This window comes from Canis lupus, chromosome 34, assembly GCF_011100685.1.
Source record: "Canis lupus familiaris isolate Mischka breed German Shepherd chromosome 34, alternate assembly UU_Cfam_GSD_1.0, whole genome shotgun sequence".
Classification (NCBI taxonomy): domain Eukaryota; kingdom Metazoa; phylum Chordata; class Mammalia; order Carnivora; family Canidae; genus Canis; species Canis lupus.
Genome location: NC_049255.1, coordinates 18,162,837 through 18,182,973, shown reverse-complemented (window position 1 = coordinate 18,182,973; position 20,137 = coordinate 18,162,837). Strand labels below are relative to the sequence as shown.

Sequence of the window (20,137 nt, the reverse complement as noted above, 5' to 3'; positions counted from 1 at the left end):
GCACACAGCTCTACCTGTACCTGTATTGCTCTCCTCGCACCTTATCTGCTGCATAAAGGCCAAACTCCCAGCCATCTCTCACTTCATCACTGAACTCTCACCCCCGTTTGGCTCTGTACATCTCCTGATCTGATGCCTGGTCTTCCAAATCCTTCCCGTGAGTTCTCAAGGGACTCAATTCACAATTTGCACCAGCAGACTCTCCTCTAGTCTCAAAATGTTATCTGAATATTCCTTTGTCTCCTTGACCTAAGTTCTTACGGTCTTCAAGAGGGTCTCTAATGAATGGCTTCTCCAGCCAGCCTCAGAATAAATGGAGGAATAAATCAGAAGTAACTACGGGGCCAAATATCACGTTTATTAGTGGTACAGTCCAGGTGGAAGGATGTGGGTTTCGGTACATCAACTCTGCAGACTGGACAGCACTGTACTCGAGATATAGGTCTCCCCAAACAGTGGCTGCACTGCTGGACCATACATATATTCCCCCCTCCTCTTTTTTTCCTGAAGTCCTCAGTTACAGAGTTCAGAATAATTCTCTATTGCATGTAAGTTGTCTTGGACCCCTTGGCGAAACAGGTGAGGAAAAATTAGAAAAAAAAGAGAGAGAGAGAGAGAAGACTCTCAAAATCAGTTAAACGGTAATAGAATGAAACATGTGTCATGGGGAAATGAATAATGTAGAACATTAGTATTGAATTCAGAGAAGGACGTGGTCACTAAAAAATTAATGCCACTAACCTCAAGGATGCTATCTTATTACATTTCCTCGGGTGTTCATTTCCCCACTCTTCTTGCTGACTTTACCTCCTATTCTTCTGAATTCCATCACTTCCTTCTCAGCTGATGGCTTTGCTTTCTTCACAGAGAAAATAGAAGCAATTAGAAGAGAGCTTCCACAGGCAGCCATCAACACATCTACCTACCTCCCTGCATCTGTGCTCACATCTTCTGTCTTCCCTCCTATTTCTGTGAACGAACTCTGTCAAAACCCAACTCCTCCACTTGACTCTGGATCCCCTCCCCTTTCACCTACTCAGATCCTTTCTCCCAGCAATCCTTTCCTCTTTCTTCTGCTCCAATTTCCCTTTTCCTTGTGGCTTCTTGCCAATCATCCTATAAACAAGCTGTATTTTTTCCCATTTAAAAAATACATATAGGGCAGCCCTGGTGGCTCAGTGGTTTAGCACCGCCTGCAACCCAGGGTGTGATCCTGGAGACCCTGGATCGAGTCCCACGTCAGGCTCCCTGCATGAAGCCTGCTTCTCCCTCTGCCTGTGTCTCTGCCTCTCTCTCTCTCCTCTCTGTGCATTCTTATGAATAAATAAATAAAAATCTTTGAAAAATAAAATAAAAAAATAAAATATATATATTTAAAAACTTCCTCCTGCCTTAAAAAATCTTGACCCCTTCTAATTACCCAAAATTCTCATGCATAGCAAAACTTCTGTACTGATTATTCTCTTTGTTTCCCATTGCTTTTCTCCCATGCTCTTTTGAATCTGTTCCACTCAGGCTTGTATTCCCATCACTCTACTAGCTGCCTTTGTCAAGGTCACCAGTGCTTTTCTGTTGCTGAATCCAATGGTCAATCCTGGTTCTCATCGTACTTGACTCATGGATCATTCCCTCTTACTTCAGAGGCTTGCTTTACCCAATTCCAGGATACCACCACTCTTTTGACTTCTTCTACCTCACGAGCCTCCTGCTTGCCTCCACTGCTGGTTCTTCACCTCCCTCACCTCCAAATGTTGGGGGGCCTTTGGGCCTACTCTCTCAACGTCTTCTTTTGTTTATGTACACCTCCTCTCTTGGTGACCTCAGTTGTACAACTTCAAATATCATCTACACACTGGAAACTCCTGAATTCACATCTTTAACCTGGACCTCTCCCATTTGTCTTGTCTCCTTGAAATGTACATGTGGATGGATGTCTAATAGATATCTAAAACTAAACGTGTTCAAATTGAGCTCTTGATATATGTCAACCTCCCCCCCCCCATAGAGGCTTTTCCTTCCCATTCTTTTTTTTTTTTTTTAGATTTTATTTATTTATTCATGAGAGACACACAGAGAGAGAGGCAGAGACATACGCAGAGGGAGAAGCAGGCTCCATGCAGGGAGCCCAATGTGGGACTCGATCCCGGGACTCAAAGATCATGCCCTGGGTAAAAGGCAGGCGCTAAACCGCTGAGCCACCCAGGGATCCCCTTTTCCTTCCCATTCTCAGTAAGTAGCACTCTCATCTGGCCGTTCACTCAGATTATAAACCTTAGGGTCATCTTTGACTCTTCTCTCTATCTCACCCTCCATATCTAATCTATCAGCAAATCTTGGTGGCTCTACCTGCAAATATATTTAGAATATAAGTACTTATCACTGCTTCCTCTGATGTCATCTGGGGCCAAGCTATAGTTATTTCTCACCTGGGGCAACAGCATTCTAACTGGACTTGTTGCTTCAGCCCTTGTTTTACTATGGCCTTATTGATAACAGCCAATTGTTCTGAACGCTCACCCTGCCAGAGTAACTCTTCTGCTCAAAATCCTCCAGTGGTTTCCCATCTCATTTAGAATAAAAATGAGATTCTCTGCAATGCCGCAAAGCCCCATAACCTCTCTGTCCTATCTCCTATTTCTCTACTTGAATCATTCTGTTCCAACCAATCTGGACTCCTTGGTGCTCTCAGAATATGTCAAGCAAGCTCCCACCCCAGGGCCTTTACACTTCCTATTCTCTCTGCCTGAAACTCACTTCCCTCAGCTATCTGCATAGGTTGCTCACTCTCTCTTTTTCTTTTCTGTTTCAGTTCACCTTATTAGAAGATCTTTCTCTGCCTATCATACATACAATAGCAATAATTCCCTTCCCCTGTGCTTCCTTTTTTCCCCCTGTGCTTCCTATCTCTTTGACACTGCATTTTCACCATAGCCCAGTTACTATATATTTCTTTATTTCTTTGCTTATTTTCTTTGCTTTCTCACCAAATGTAAGCTCCTGGAAAGCCTGCAATTTGGATGGAAAGATTGCTCATTAGCTGTTTAAAAGTATCCAGCACAGCTTAACATAAGGTGGTATAAAAACCAAATTTCCATTGGTAACCTAACTTTTGCCTTGTGTACCCACCCCTAACTTTATTTTTATTTTTTTTAAAAAGCTTTTATTTATTTATTTTAGGGAGAGCACACAAGTGGGGGTGGGAGGGAGGGAGAGCAACAAAGCAGACTCCATGCTGAGCACAGAGCCTAGCTCGGGGCTCTAGACTCAATCTCACACCCCAAGATCAAGAATAAGACACTCAATTGACTGAGCCACTAGGTGCCCTCTCCCAACTTTAGAACAATAAAGTTTACCCAATAAAATTTATCATAATTTATGACTTAAATTTAAAAATGCTTACAAAGAGGGGCACCTGGGTGCCTACTGGTTGAGCATCTGCCTTTGGCTCAGGTAGTGATCCCAGGATTCTGGAATTGAGTCCCGTATCAGGCTCCCTGTAGGCAGCCTGCTTCTCCCTTTGCCTATGTCTCTGCCTCTCTCTGTGTCTCTCATAAATAAGTAAAAAAATATTTTTTAAAAATGCTTACAAAGAACTAAAAATCAAATTACACTTTATGGTATAACTAGAAAATTCTCTTTATTTAAAGCAATAATGTTACGTAAAAAGAAATACAAAATTCAAGAATGTTTGTTATGAGAATATATGGAAATTGGAAATTTGAACTTGAACTGTTGGAGAAAATCTAAGTGTTGCTATACCACTATACTACTTTCTTTCTTTTCTTTTTTTTAAGATTTTATTTATTTATTCATGAGAGACACACAGAGAAAGAGAGAGAGGCAGAGACACAGGCAGAGGGAGAAGCAGGTTCCCTGCGGGGAGCCTGATGCAGGACTCAATCACAGGACTCCATGATCCCGCCCTGAGCCAAAGGCAAAGGCCCAACCGCTGAGCCACCCAGGCATGCCATATACCACTATGTTTTCAATTATCCAAGTGGTCTTCAAGACTATTTCATAATTTCGACTCTATGTCAGAAGATGGAACAAACTTCATTAAGTAAAATTTAAATAAATCATTCCAAGAAGTTGGTATTCAGACTGGTTTTTTTTTTTTTTTCTTTTTTCTGAACTGCCCACTAGATGGTGCTGCTAAGAAGTTTTCTAAAAAATTCCAATTTGGCATTCACTTTTAAATAAGCAATAGAATATAATTCATATGTTTAAAAATGGCTCTCTAATAACATTTGTTTCTATAACTTTAGAGAAAACATTCTATGGTCTCCTAGAGCTTGTGTGTGGATGTGATGTGGGTCAGTTTAATAAATAATAGTCTGAGTAGGTGGAAATCAGAGCTAGAATTTCAGTTGCAACAGGATTTGAAATTATTAGATTTTCAGCAGTCATCATGTACTGGCTTCCAATAACCTTTCCCAGAAGCTTCAGCAGGCCTTCTGAACTATAGATGTTGTTCAATCTGCAAAAGTGAGCATTATAATACTATTTCAATTTAAAAACCCAGTAATTATTTTTATGTGGTTCATGAAAAGCCAGCTTTATTAACTGTTTTCTTTTTTCTAAAGATTTTATTTATTCATGAGAGACACAGAGAGAGGCAGAGACACAGGCAAAGGGAGAAGCAGGCTCCCCGCGGGGAGCCCGATGCGGGACTCGATCCCAGGTCTCCAGGATCAGGCCCCGGGCTGAAGGCAGGCGCCCAACCGCTGAGCCACCCAGGCGCCCCTATTAACTGTTTACAATAAGGGCAAATGTTTTTAAAATATAAATGGAATAGTTGGATTTATGGTTCTTCCTATGAAGATATTTTGTCTATCGTGCAGAAAATTCAGGATTTTTTCTGTGTATACTACACCAACGTAATAGCATGAGCTAAGGGTAAAATATAGCAATCAGTCCCCTCGACCATTTCCTAAGAGGCCATTTTCAGTGGGAAAATGCAATGGGTATAGGTAGTCCTATTCCATAGTTTGCTGTGGATTTGAGGCTTTCATGGAAATTCAAGGATCAAAAACCTCCTTTATGTTATCCTCTGTGGAAATAAAATGTTGCTGTGAGGAAGCATTACATTTTATTTTCTAGATTAAAATCCCAGCTTCTTTACTATTTACACATTGATTCTATTTCCCATCTTAATCATTTTTTCAGCTTTGAGATATAATTGATGTACAACATCACGTAAATTTAAGATGTATAATGTGATAATCTGATATATGTATATCTTGCAAAATGATGACCACGATAATGTTAGCTAATATCCATCACCTCACATCATTATCTTTTGTATGTGCGTGTGGTGAGAACATTTAAGATATACTCCCTTAGCAACTTTCAAGTATGTAGTACATTTTTGTTAACTCTAGTCACTTTGCTGTAGGTTAGATCCCAGAATTTATTCATCTTATAACTGGAAGTTTGTACCCTTTGATCACCTTCACCCTCCAGCCCCTGGCAACCACCAATCAATCTACACTCTGTTTCTGTGAGTTTGGGTTTTTGTTTTTTTTTTTAGACTCCACATATAAGTGAGATCATACAGTATTTATCTTTCTGTGTCTGACTTATTTCACTTAGCATTATGCCCTCAAGGTTTATCCATGTTTGTCTCGAATGTCAGGATTTAATCACTATTGTTTCTTTCTCCTAGTGTTACCAGAATTGGGACTGGGGAGAAGGAAAAGCATCATTTACATAATCATTTGCCTAATCATCTACATTTATTTGCATAAGTTATAAATCTCTCTGAGTAAATGAGAGGCAGACCCAAAGAGGGAGAAGAGGAGCCTGGAGTGGGGGTTGGGACTTTACAAAGGTCTTTAGGGACTTTCCTCCATGAAGAAAGGAATCTGGATGACAGTATCCAGGGAATCAGGAGAGCCAGACCAGTAGACTCCTGGGCTTAAGGGCACTGAGGCTGTGGGGGGATACAGACTGAAATTGTCACTGGAAAGAGCAAAAGAGGAAAGAAAAGTGGACAGCATAAGCAAAACTCAATGTACTTCTTTTCTTTGCAGCTGATGTTTCTACTTCCTGAGATGAGACCAGAGGGATCTCGGGGCAGGGGATCAGCAGCTGTTCTCTCAGGCTGCTGGCAGGGCGATGGCCCCAGCACACAGACCCCTTTCTTCTTCCTTGGAGGGAGTGGGAAGCTGCTGTAAGTGGAGCCTTGTTATCTGGTCTCTCTACCCCCACCGCCAGCCGTCATCAGAGGGAAGCTCTGTGTACAGCCTGTCTCCCATTCCTGGGCAGGAGAACAGCACAAAGAGAAATAATCCCAGCATATTAGCACCCCCTTTTAACTCCTGGGTAGTTAGGCAATTTGGCAGTGCCAGCCCAGATCCCAGAGCTAGAATCTGGCTTAAGTGGAAGGGGGCAGCTGCCAGGGGGTAGTCTTGATCTACTCCCCCAGACTCGTTGGTTTCTTTGCTTCTACAATAGTTAGTCGAATTGTCAGAGCAGTGATTGCCAAACTTTTAAGATTGTACCTTTTTTGGTTGAAAGAATGCACCCTTAATACGCCTTAACATATGCAAAATAATCATTGTGCATTTTTTCAAATTTTTATTATTTTTTAAAAATTCTTTATTTAAATTCAATTTAGTTTTAATCACAGAAAAAAAAAAACTTCCACAGCTCTTACTACTGTAGGACGTTGTTCTAAATATTCTGCATGTGTTAACTCAATTTTCACAGCAACTCTCCATAGTTAGGTATTATTATCTCCATTTCACGGATGATGAAACTGAAGCACAGAAAAGATTCTTTTCCAGGGACATACAAAGGCAAACCCAAGATTTTAACCCAGGCAGTCTGATCCCAGGGTCTGTGCTTTTTAACTTTTATGTCATGAGATACATACTTATTTATAGTTACAAACATGTATATATACCTTATGAAACATAAGCATACATGAATATTTTAAAACATTTTGTGAGAGAGAAAGACACAGAGAGCTCGAGTGGGGGGAGGGGCGAAGGGAGAAGGAGAGAAAGAGAATCTCAAGCAGATTCTTTGCTGATGTGGGATCCTTGGGTGGCTCAGTGGTTGGGCGTCTGCCTTTGGCTCAGGGCATGATCCTGGAGACTGGGGATCAAGTCCCACATCGGGCTCCCTGCAAGGAGCCTGCTTCTCCCTCTGCCTGTGTCTCTGTCTCTCTCTGTGTCTCTCATGAATAAATAAATAAAATCTTAAAAAAAAAAAAAAAAAGATTCCTTGCTGAGTCCGGAGCCCAACTTGGGGCTGGATCTCACAACCCTGAGGTCATGACCAACTGAAATCAAGAGTTGGACACTCAGACGTCTGAGCCACCAGAAACCCCCATACGTGGATATTTTTAAAGGTAGGGGTAAAAGTAAATATAAATAGAATTTCAGATATATTCTTCCTTTACCCCCAACATATTGTTTTATAGTCTTTCATTTTAGAGACCACTATTTGAGAATATGGAACCCTATGGAAAGTGGGGGGCCATGGCCGACCCAGGGAACATGAGCTGCACCACAGCTCCATTCATATAGTGGGCATCCAAAGCTTTCCAGCACCAGGGTCCCATTTAAGGTAAAAAAAATGGGGGGAGGGGCAGCCCGGGTGGCTCAGCGGTTTAGCGCCACCTTCAGCCCAGGGCCTGATCCTGGAGACCAGGGATCCAGTCCCATGTCAGGCTCCCTGCATGGAGCCTGCTTCTCCCTCTGCCTGTGTCTCTGCCTCTCTCTGTGTGTGTCTCTCATGAATAAATAAATAAAATATTTTTTAAAAAATTGGGGGGGATCCCTGGATGGCTCAGTGGTTTAGCTCCTGCCTTCCGCCCAGGGCGTGATCCTGGGATGGAGTCCCACATCAGGCTCCCTGCGTGAAGCTGGCTTCTCCCTCTGCCTGTGTCTCCGCCTCCTCTCTCTGTGTGTGTGTCTCTCATGAATAAATTTTAAAAATATATTTAAAAAAATTGCAAGTCCTCATGTAAGGGTTGTACTTTCTATATCTCTTGATTGAGAAAGGAGATCATGACTTAGGCTCTAAGTAACACTTGTGCTTTTAAATGATATCATTTTATTAGCTACAGTAGTATCCAAGCATTGTAGGAAACATTCCAGGTTTATACAAGTCACATTAATTTTTCCATGTACATACAATATTTGATATACTTCTAGATTTGCCTGCTTCTTATGATAATCCCAGGGCCCAGGGCATATACAACCTCCATAGATGTTGAGATCTGCTGGTGTGGTGGAAAGAATCTGGGTTCAGGAAACAGCCAGAACTGAACTGAATTCTAGTTGCATGTGTGTGCCTTGGGATAAGTAACAAACACTTTTGAACCAGGGTTTCCTCATTTGTAAAATAGGATAACACCACCTTGCTTATTGTAAAGAGAGCTATAAATGAAAAGTCTCTGGTACAAATTGACACAATAAATCATAGCTATTATTCTCAGAAGCAGATCTGCTCTGAAGCTGCTAAAACTTAAAATTTAGGATGCAGCGCTTGCACCCGTCCTTCCCCCAACTTTGCGAAGACCCAAGCAATTCTGTGATTTGTAATTTTGTATTCTTTTTCTTAAAGAGGGGGCCTCTAGAATTATATATATTTCAGGCTCTCCTTGGATCCTCCATACTATCATGCAACCCTTCTATTCCAGAGGGAGGAGCTGAGGCGAATTGAAGTGCCCCATCCCCCTGACCAGAGGTAAGGACAAGCCCGTGGATGAGGGAGGCAGCATTCAAAGCCAGTTCCCAGAGAAAGAGCTTCAACAGCTAGCCTTCAAGAACACGTGAAGGTGATTACTGTAAGCCTTCCGCCTCATGGGGGTAGGATTGTGGAGGGGGAGGCCCTGAGGAGGAGCTGAGATGCTTCCAGACTCCCCCAAGTCCTGCATAGCAACCACAGCACCGGGGTGCCCTTCCCCATCTGCCTTGTCAGATTCAGAATTAAGATCAGCTCCTAGTCTGGCTCTGAAGCTCTGAATTATGTCCTAAATTGATGGTTCTCAACTCTGGCAGCACAGGCAAATCAATCTGGGAGCTTTTTGAAACAAATACTGATACTTGGGCTCATCCCCAGAGATTCTGACTTAATTGGCTTTGGGTGGGGCCCCAGCACTGGTATTTTTATAAGCTCCCCAGAAGAGTCCCACACGCATCAGGGCTGAGAACTACCGTCTGAATTCGTCTGAGCAGCTTCAGTAGGACAATAGTGATGTCAAATCTCGTGGCCAGCCGTGAGACAGATGGCAGCAGGTGGTACAAGACCTTTCTTAAAACTACCATGGGCCCCACTGTGCGAGGAACAAAGATGGCTAAGAGCTATGATGGTCACCTGTCCATGAGAAATTTGCAACCTGGTCAGGGAGAAATGCACAGGTAGGTTGCTGTGATGCTTGAAGAGGGCTTTTGGTTCAGCTAGGATGTGTCAAGGAAGGCTTCCTGGAGGAGTTACCTGAGTCATAAGGGGTAAAGTCACTACACAGATGAGGATGAGAAAGGGAACAGTTCTGCACAAATGCTTAGAGGTATGAACTACACAGTTGAGGTTGTGATGGTTAATTTTTTGTGTAAACTGGACGGGGCCACTGGAGTGCCCAGATATTTGGCTGAACATTATTTCTGGGTGTGTCTGTGAGGGTGTTTCTGGATAAGGTTAGCATTTGAATTGGTAGACTGAAGAAGGCGGAATAAGGCCCTTCCCAAGGTGGGTGGACCGCCCCCACTGAAGTCCCGAATAGGAGAAAAAATACCAAGTACACAGAGAATTCTCTCTGCCTTACATCTTGGAGCTGGAGTGTTCGTCTTCCCCTGCGTTCAGACTTGGCCTTGCATGGGAACTCTACCATCGGTTCTCTTGGGTCTGGACTTCTCAGCCTCCATAATTGTGTGAGCCAGTCCCTTATTAAAAAAAAAAAAAAATCTCTTCATATATTGGTTCTGCTTCTCTGAAGAACCCTGAGTAATACAGAAGGTATATTGGTTGGGATGGGGATGGGGGAACGACAGGCAATTTGGGATTACTAGGGAGAAGGAAAAAGTGAAGTAATGACATTGGTTTGGTGGGGTGAAGTGGTAACAGGGATGGGTCCATTGGGCAGGCTGGAGGCAGCTGGCTGGGACAGATGAGCAACAGCCTCTGCAAAGAGAGAGAGATGGTTCAGCTGGCAGTGTGAACTGAGAGTACCACATACCTGTTCTGCCCACATGAAGCTGCTCTGGACCCAAGCTGGGGGAGGAGGGACCACTGGGCTCTGGACAAACCTAGCCAAAGGGGGTATTACAGCAGAGAGGGAGACCACCTTTGCTGGAGTTCTAGTGGAAAGCAAGCCCCTTAGCACAACCCTAGGATAGGGCTTTTTGACAAAGAGACTTCATCCTGAAATTCAGTCCAGCACCTGAATTCCTCCCCCGCCCCGCCCCCCATTGCCTTGACTGGCAACAGCCTTCCCAAAGCTACCTCACTTAGGAGCTCAATAATATTCTTAAGAATACATTTTGTTTGAAAGAGGTTGTGTTGTGTGTGTGTGTGTGTGTGTGTTTAAGTTTTGTAAGTCCATCTTGTTCTTCATGCTTCTGTGATCAGAAATGTGTTTCTTCTCCACCACTGGGATAAATGTTTTTCTGTTTATATTTCTAGATCATTTAACCAATTTGTTCTAGTTTATATTTAACGCTCTGATTCATGATGATATTATTCACTATGCTCCTGGCACCACGCTAAGTGCTTTACTATGTTGCTAAGTAACTTCTCAAAACTACCTTCAAGATAGGTGTGATAAGTTCCATTGTACAAAGAGTGAAAAGGAGTATTAGGAATTTTAAAAACTTGCCATTGATGAACTGATTCCAATTTGGTTCTTAACTACCGTGTAAGTAAATGCTTTTTTTTAATGCCAATATCTGATTGTCTTAATAGCATTTATTAATGATTTCTTTCCTTACTGTGTTACTTCTGATTGGTCATACTCAAACTCTTTGAATTAATCTGTTACATCTCTATTTTTTATGATTTAACAACTTAATTATATTTTAATGTAGCTTTATTGCTTTTATAATTATTGCTTTATAATACATTTCAAAGTTTACTAAAGCAAAATATTAGGCAGGGTAAGTCTGTAATCATGATGTTTTTTAAAATCAGCATTCTTTGGCATTTTTCTTGTTATTATACCAGAGGAATTGTATCTTCATTTGTTAGACTCTTTAACCTTCGATAAATCTACATACTAACCTTGGAAATACTGTATTTACTTTCTTAATCAAGAGTAGACCTAGCACTCAATTTATTACCCTTCTCTATAATTTCTCTGAATAACCCTTGCCAAAAGTTAAGTCAATCCCTGTGCATTTAATCTTTTTGTTGTAAGAGCAACATTAGAAATCCATTTTTATTGTATTTCCTTGTTTTTTTTTTAAATTTTTTAAATTGATTTATTCATGAGAGACACAGAGAGAGTAGCAGAGACACAGGCACAGGCAGAGGGAGAGGGAGAAGCAGGCTCCATGCCAGGGAGCCGGATGTGGGACTCCATCCCCAGTCTCGAGATTCATACCCTGGGCCGAAGGCGGGGCTAAACCGCTGAGCCACCGGGGCTGCAGTGTATTTCCTTGTTAGATATCAGTATACATACTAACATGTATACATATATAATGCAATACAATATATACACACATACAAATTTTTCAGTGTCAATTTTTTAGAACTCATTACTTTCAGTAATTTTAGTTGATTTCCTTAGATTTCTAGGTCTGCAATCATGCCATCTGTAAAACAGACACTCCTGTTTCTTTCTTTCTAATATTTATACATAATATTTTCTTCCTGCATAGTTATTGATGACATTTCTAGAATAAGAGATCCTGATTTGAGAAAACCAGTATGTGTTTCTTCTTTAAGAATAAAATCAACTCTTTGTTTTCAGTACATACTCCATCATGTTTAGACTGGAAGTCCAACAAAGCTAATGTTGCGCTAGTTTCCTGTTTGGAATGGCTGAAGATAAAAATAGTTTGGAGGCGGGGCGCCTGGGTGACACAGTTGGGCGTCTGACTCTTGGTTTTGGCTTAGGTGGTGGTCTGGGGTCTTTGCATCCAGCCTCGCCCAGGCTCAGCACAACTCGGACTCTCTCTCCCTCGGCCTCTGCCCCTGCCCCCTACATGTTTTCTCTTTCTTTCTCCTCCTCCATCTCTCCCTCCCTCCCTCCCCTCCCCGCTCCTCTCTCTAAAATAAATACATCTTAAGAAAAAATAGTTTGGAGGCAGTTCAAATCAAAATAAGCAAAACAAAACAAAAAAGAGTGTATCATTAGGACATTTGGAAGCATTTGTCCACTTCCTTTTCCTGGGCATTGCTAAGTTATTTCCTACATGTGAGCCTCTTGAGCTGGTCTCTCTTTGGATCCTAGATCCCTAGTGCCACAGTCTGCAAATACAAGGGTCTCTGTCCCAAGGTGCTGATATTTTTCTGTGACCAGTCCCCCTTCTTCCACATCCCCTCTACAAGAGTAAAGGATATACTCTCCTATAAGAGAAATGGCTTTAAACAATGCTGACCAGGAATCCACCTTTCTGATGAATTACTGAACTAGATTCAGTGACAAAAGCAATCCTAATTATCAATACCTGATTTTCAGTTTTCATCAGGAAGAGATGAAAATTCTAGCCAACAACTTATTAAAGTCTCTTTGGATAAAACATGGACAGCTATTTCCATTTTTCTGTTAATGTGATGTGCTGTATTAGTTCTACTTTTTTGTACCCATTTTGCATTTCTAGAATTAAACATGTGACGAGTATGTGTAAAGTATTTTTCTCCCTTTTTGGCTAACATAAAATCTTAATGTGTTTGTTTATTAATGAGATTGGCCTATAATTTGATTTGTTTCCTATTCAAATTTTGAAATCAATCATTTTTGCTTCATAAAATAAATTGGGTGACCAACAACACAGACTCACAAACACACATTTACAGTTTACATAACACAGGAATTTTTTTGTTTTTTGAAATTTTGGAAAATTTTCATAAACCCATCAGGATCAGGCATCTTGTGGGGTAACTGGTTGTATTTCTTTTCCAGTTATTTGATCTGTCACAGTGCTTTATATTTTTTTAAGTAAGCACACATTTGGTAATATATTATGTCTTTCTTATTCATATTTTCTCTTGTTTTGGTTGAGAATAATGATTTTCACAAAAAACACTTTTTACTATTTTAATATACTAATTTGTTTTTGTTTTTATTTTATTTATGCATATTTTCATTTTTTCTACTCCTGACTTGCTATTTTTTCTTCTTCACTAAATACTTTAGTAGTTTCAGTTCATTATGTTTATCTTTTTTATTAATAACAAAGATGTTTAGAATGATCTTTCCCATCAGTAACTGGTTTGTATTTGTATTGAGGTTTTCCTATTTCATAATGCAATTGTTAAGAGCTTGGGCTCCAGAGTTAGGCTGCCTGGGTTCAAAGCTCAGCTTCAGGCTTTATCAGCTGGGCTGTGTTGGTCAAATTATTGAACATTTCAGCATTCTCATCTATGGGGGGGGTGGGTGGATTTTTTTTTTTTAAAGGTTTTATTTATTTATTCATTTTTTTCATGAGAGAGACACACACAGAGAGAGAGAGGCAGAGATACAGGCAGAGGGAGAAGCAGGCTCCATGCAGGGAGCCCGATGCAGGACTTGATCCCGGGACTCCAGAATCATGCCCTGGACGGTAGGCAGGTGCTAAACTGCTGAGCCACCCAGGGATCCCCACCTAGATTATTTTTGTAAAGATTATTTGAAGATACTGTGAGCACTTAACATAGTATGTGGCACATAGCTCTTAAGAAATGTTGGTATGATAGTTATTGTTACTATTTTTAATTAAAAAATATAAATGACCTAGTTCCTTCTGTAGAGGTACTCAGAGATAAGAGGCATTTCTGGTGAGGGGTAGGATGAAGGCGAAGCCTGGCCTCCAGGATTGATCTTTGGGAGAGAGGCAGAGGAGGATCTGTGGTCCCCAAGCCACTATTGTAGGTTTATAGCTGGAAAACTCTGTAAAATACTTTTAGGAATTGGATCATGGTGAACTGTAACACAACAAGTTCCGGTAATTATAGCTTCCACTCCTTCTAATTTTCCTTTCTCCTCTATCTTATCCTTATCAACTTTCAAATCCTCTCTTCCCCTCCCCTAAGTTCAAATTCAAATGAACTTCCATTAGAGTATACATGATTAATAGGAAATTTATAGTTGGTACAGTATTAAGACAAATTAACTCATGTGGATTTCTCAGACTGTATAACATAGTGTTAGGTTTTGTTTTGTTTTGTTTGGAAGGGGGCTGATTCAGCAGGGATCCTTTTGAATATCTACATACATGCCCTCTTACCCAACAACCCAGTGGTATCCAGAAGTCAAAACTAGATAGTTTATTTGAATTTGTATTCTGGCCAAGGTAAGGGAGAAGTGAGAGAAGAGAGAGTGAAATAGGAGTCTTTAAAGTAATCTGTAGGGAAAGGGTGGTGGTTCTGTGACAAATAAAATTGTGGGCCCTCTTCCCAGCCATGCTTATCTCAGATTACCTTTCTTCCTGGCTCCTCACTCAGTAACAAAGAAGTTTCTAATATGAATGATCTGAGCACAAGACATTGATTGGACTATGTGGTAGGCTGTATATTCCTAAAATGTCTCATCTCTCATGGTCTTCTTATGATGTGATGTTGACCTGCTTCATTGTGAGGTGGCATCTGTGGAGAACAGAAGGAGCCCTCTGGTCTCAGGCAGATATCTACAATTGCCTCAACTACTCAAATGTCACAGAAGGACTTTGGAAGTTGGATCACAGAAGTTAATATGACTTCCATGTGGCATTCTCTCAGGACACTTGTCATGTTTGGGGGAAGCCACATGGAAAGGCCACATGTCCTGGCTGACAGCTAACCACCAGATGTATGAGTGAATGAATGTTCCTTCAGACCGGTCCAGTCCTCAGTCTTTGGGTCTTCCGGTGGAGATTCCAGAAATTGTGGAGCAGAGAAAAGCCATCCTTGCTGTGCCCTGTCTGAATTCCTGACCCAAGAAGCTGTCAGAGATAATGGCTTTCAACAATAGTCATTGATTAAGTTTTGGAGTGAATTGTTACACAACACCAGGTAACTAATATAGGCTCTATTTGCTAAAGGGTGTGAACTTCTGGGCTCCTCTCTTGTGCTTCCTGTATCCCTTCTAGATGGATCAGGCTTAGCCAGTTTCTTCTACTTTCCTCCTAACATGCATTTGGGTGAGCAAATAAGCCAAAGCCTATTGTACAAACCTGGCCATAGAGTTCCTCTATTTCTTAGACTTCCTCCTCTTTGCATGTGGTCAGAGGGCAGGAAAATCCCAAGAAGAAGGCCTCACTTCCTCTTGGACCAGAGAGCTCTGCTTTGGGGCATGGGTGCCTGGGCCATTAATAAAGAGACATTTTGTTTCACAATGTATAATTATGTAGTGTGCTTAACTTCCTCTGAGGCTGGTGGGAAGAGGAGAGGGAAGTGGCAGGCATGCTGGGGTTTGGGCATTGCTGGGTCCGTAATAACACAGTATCAAAATATCACCCTAATAACTAACAGTGGGTAGAGAATAAAAAGGAATAATCAAAGGTAAAATGCATACAAGGAGAAGCCAATTTCTTTTCATCTCTCTAAGGCAGAAGGAAGAGGAGGAGTCTTGGAAACCTACGGTTTCTAATTCCTTCTCCAACAGGAATGGATTCTAGAATGAGTAGTTTTATGACCTTGGGCAAGTCACTTCATCACTTTTCTGTGCCTCCACTTTCCAAAGTAATAAAAAGGATGCTTCACTTAACTAATTCTGTCAATCTAAGAATCCATATATTTCTCGCGTCTCTCTCTCTTTCTTTCTTTCTCTTTCTCTCTCTCTCTCTCTTTCTTTCTTTCTCTTTCTCTTTCTTTCTTTCTTTCTTTCTTTCTTTCTTTCTTTCTTTCTTTCTTTCTTTCTTTCTTTCTTTCTTTCTTTCTATTTCTTTCAGATTTTACTTATTTATTCTTGAGAGACGGAGAGAGAGCGAGGGAGAGACACAGGCATAGGGAGAAGCAGGCTCCATGCAAGGAGCCTGATATGGGACTCGATCCAGGACTCCGGAATCACACCCTGGGCTGAAGGCAGGCACTACCGCTGAGCCACCCAGGGTTCCCCTCAGTCACTTTCAAAGCTATTCACACTGTCAGCTTCTAAACAGGCACACATGCATTTGGATGGATGACCATGTGAGATGTGAGAAGGGTAGGGAAGCCCCAGTTCTGTACTTTCTAGAGATTACAACAGCTGCCCCTGGGGCTTGGCCCACTCTTCAAGAAGTAGAGAATGAAAATCCTTGGGAATAGTAGCTCTCTAGGGAAAGCCAGCTGCCACTGAGGGCAAAGACTTGACTCTCTACCCTTTTTTCACCCAGGATGAACTCTGCTCAGAACTGAAGTAACAGTAATGTCCCAGATTCTACACCCAGGCCAAATAGGAATGAGCAGCAGAGAAAGAAAATAAACCTTAGCCTTGCCCTTGACGTTGGAGCAGAGCGGAGGTTCATTTTCCAAACAGCTATATAAAGAATCTAAATGCAGCCACCACAGACATTACATGTAGAGCTAAGTGCATTGGTAGTTCTTTGTACCTGATCCATTGGTAGAGGTGAAAACAGCAGGACTGCTGGAAGAAGCTTCCAGTGTTGTAATGTTGCATGTTCTCTTCCTGCAACTAATTACATACTATTTTTGAGATGTAATTTACATAAAACATTAGTTCCAGATGTACAACCTAAAGATTTGATATTTGTGTATGTTGTGAAATGATCACAATAAATCAAGTTTATACCCATCACTGCACATAATCACTATTTTTTTTTATAATGGGAATTTTTAAGATTACTATCTTAGTAACTATCAAATATATAATACAGTATTATTAACTGTAGTCACCATGTTGTACCTTACATCCCCAGGACTTACTTATCCTACACCTGGAAGTTTATATCTTCTGACCACTTTTATCCACTCCACTTCCTGCTTCTGGAAATCCCCAATATATTCTCTGTATCTAGGAGTTTAGGGGTTTTTGTTTGTTTTAGACTCCACATATAAGTGAGATCATACAGTATTTGTCTTTCTCTGGTTTATTTCATTTAGCATAATGGCCTCAAGGTCCATCCATGTTGTTGCAAATGGGAGGATTTCCTTCATTTTTATGGCTGAATGATATTCTCATACTGACTTCTAAAATAACAATATCCTATTTTTTATTTGCTCTGCCACCCAGCCTCCTGGGCTGTGCTGGACTCAGGCTCATGTATGCACTATACTAGGCATGTCAATCATGGTGCCTCCATGCCCACAGGCCCTTCTATGGGAAATTGTCCACCCATAGCTCCTGCTTAAGTTTAGGTGGTTTTTACATCACATGATTTCCCCTTTTCTTTCTTCAGCTATAGAGGACTACTAAAATGGTGGTTGAAACAGATCCTCATTTTCAGTTCAAACTGCAAGGGAAAAGGAAAAGGTAGGTCCTATCAAGAACTGAATTAGAAGGGATTTACAGTGGAAAAGAATAAGTAGGGGTTAGGACTCTGTAAGGTCAAAATTAAAAAGAAACACATTGTGAGAGAAAAGAAGCTTTAAGGTAGGGGGAAGAAAGTAGAAATAATAAATGGGAGTACCTGGGTGGCTCAGTGGTTGAGCATCTGCCTTTGGCCCAGGTGGTGATCCCGGGGTCCTGGGATTGAGTTCCACATTGGGCTCCCCGCAGGGAGCCTGCTTCTGCCTCTGCCTCTCTCATGAATAAATAAATATAATCTTTTTTTAAAAAAAGAAGAATGAATACATGTACGGGCAACATGAGTACCAACACAAGGGGAATAGCAAAGTCCTATTTCCGGAGCACAAGTGTGAAGCTCTTTCAACTCCTGCTGCCATGTTTCCAGGGCTGCTTTGGTCACAATCCCAGTTTCTGGAGGCCTGGATGTACGTGACTTCTGCTCTTGGTTTTTCTTGCTGTGCCATGTACCTCCTGACATTAAACTTTCCATTACTCAAAGTACTTGCAGCGTTCTCTGTCTCTCTGTCTCTGTCTCTCTCTCTCTCACACACACACCCTCCTGGACACTGAGAACTAGGAGCTCTAGTGTGGGCATCCTGTGATGACTCTTGGGCTCTCTGAGCAGAACTGTGGGGGCAATTCACTGTATGTTGGAGTGCCCTTCAGTGAAAAATAATGGCCATCATTATATCACAATCATAATGTCAGCTACTACTTCTGAAGCATCTATTTTGTGCCAGGAACTTAGCATTAAAAATCACTATCTAAATCATAACAATTCCCTTAAAATTGGTATTCTTAACCTGTATACAGCTAAGGAAATGCCAGCTAGGAGAGGATAAGTAACCTGACCAGTGACATCAGTTAGCAAGTGGTGGAGGCAAGATTTAAACTCCGTGATACCTGACTCCAAAGCTCATGCCCTTTTCACCCTGTTGTGACCTCTTCCTCAGGAATGTGGTGAAAACCAGCTTCTCTTTTAGTTGAATTCAGCCTCATAGACAGCAGTGTTTCAAACATGTTTGGCTTTCACACTGTAAAGAATGCTGGCACCTTGCAGTTCAACATAGTCCCCACCGTTCCCTATTACTTGATACCTAGAACCCTTCTCTCTCTTAGGTTCTTCTCTTAACTCGCAAAGGCACTGGAGTCTGCAGCCTCTGAGTAAAGCTCCCTGATGTGTAAGTACAATTTCTTATATAGAGTACCCTATTTCGGACTCCTCCAAGTAACTGTCAGTGTTCCCTGTAAGGATGACTCTCAGTCATTTGGATCTCCACACAACCTCAGTTAGACTTTTTTCCTCTTCTCGAAACATGTTCCTTCCTCTTTGTCTCCTAGCTTATGATTGGCATTGTCCCTACTTCCCCTACTTCCCCCCCCCCACCCCCAATGCTCACTCTCTTCACCTCCTCCCAGGCTAGCAATCGCCTTATCTCTGGTCTTGTCCCAGTAAATGTCTCCTGCTTGCTCATTCCAGAGTTAACATTTAAAATGCACATTTGATCCTGTCACTGTGTGCTCTGAATTCTGAATTCCCCAGTGATACCTATAGTAGTTATCTCTTGCTGCATAACAAATGTCCCCACAATGTAGAGGTTTAAGCAACAAAGCATTTGTTATCTCACAATTACTGTGGGCCAGCAATGTGGGTGTAGCTTAGGTGACATGAGGTCTTTCAAGGCTCCAGTCAAGGTGTTGGCTAGAATTGTGGTTTTCAACTGGGAGGATTTACTTCCAGGCTTACTCATGTGATTGCTGGCATTCTTTGTGTCCTTACTGGCTGTTGGCCAGAGATACCCATTCCTTCCCATGTGGGCTTCTCCATAGGACCACTCACATTATGGCAGTTGGCTCCCTCAGAGTGAGGGAAAGAGAGATAAAAACAACAGAAGTCAGTCTTTGCAACCTAATCTTAGAAGTGACTCCATCACTACTTCTGGAGTTGCTAAATCCAGTGCACACTCAAGGGAAGGAATTATAGAGAGTCTGAATACTAGGGGGTGGTGATCATTGGGGGCCATGTTAAAGGCTACCTACCACAACTTCCCCCTCCTTGAAACAGTGGTTTGGCTTTGGTGTTGTGGGTGTTACAAACAAATGGAGCTCCAGCATTCCCACCAACACGTATCGTGCCTCAGCAAGAACAACTGGACTTTGCAGATTTGTTGCATTAATGCTTTCTGATAAGTGTTTCCAATGAATAAAGTGCCTCTAGCTTCACGGTGTTCAAAGACTACTGATTTTGAGGACTAAGTATAAACTTTGGGCTTATCATTTGGCCTCTGTCTACCAGTTCCTCCTCTCATTTGATTGCTCCTTCAGCCTACATTACTTTTAAGCAAGACAAACTTCCAGAACAGTCCTTTCTTTGCCTCTCTTGCTGGCATGCATGCTGTTCCCCCCTCTCATAATACATCATCCCAGCTTGTCTGCATTGCCAGTGCTAATGCACTCTTTTTGTGAAATACTTTTTGATAGCTATAGTCTGACTTACCTGTTTCTTTCTTATTCTAGTGTGCTCTGTTTAAACCCCTTAATAAAGCAATTACCTTCTATACT

The 20,137-nt window shown here is 41.6% G+C and overlaps 2 long non-coding RNA genes across 2 annotated transcripts; one reads left to right on the top strand and one right to left on the bottom strand.

Moving 5' to 3' along the window:
- Nucleotides 1-736: 736 nt before the first annotated feature.
- Nucleotides 737-15,837, bottom strand: LOC102152835. Its single transcript, XR_005383812.1, has 3 exons — nt 15,303-15,837; nt 9,779-9,896; nt 737-859 (listed from the first exon to the last, which is right to left on the bottom strand). It is a non-coding gene; the product is annotated as an uncharacterized LOC102152835 (long non-coding RNA).
- On the top strand, nt 13,691-19,927 carry LOC119867500. Its single transcript, XR_005383813.1, has 4 exons — nt 13,691-15,141; nt 17,466-17,539; nt 18,695-18,756; nt 19,641-19,927. It is a non-coding gene; the product is annotated as an uncharacterized LOC119867500 (long non-coding RNA).
- Nucleotides 19,928-20,137: the final 210 nt, after the last annotated feature.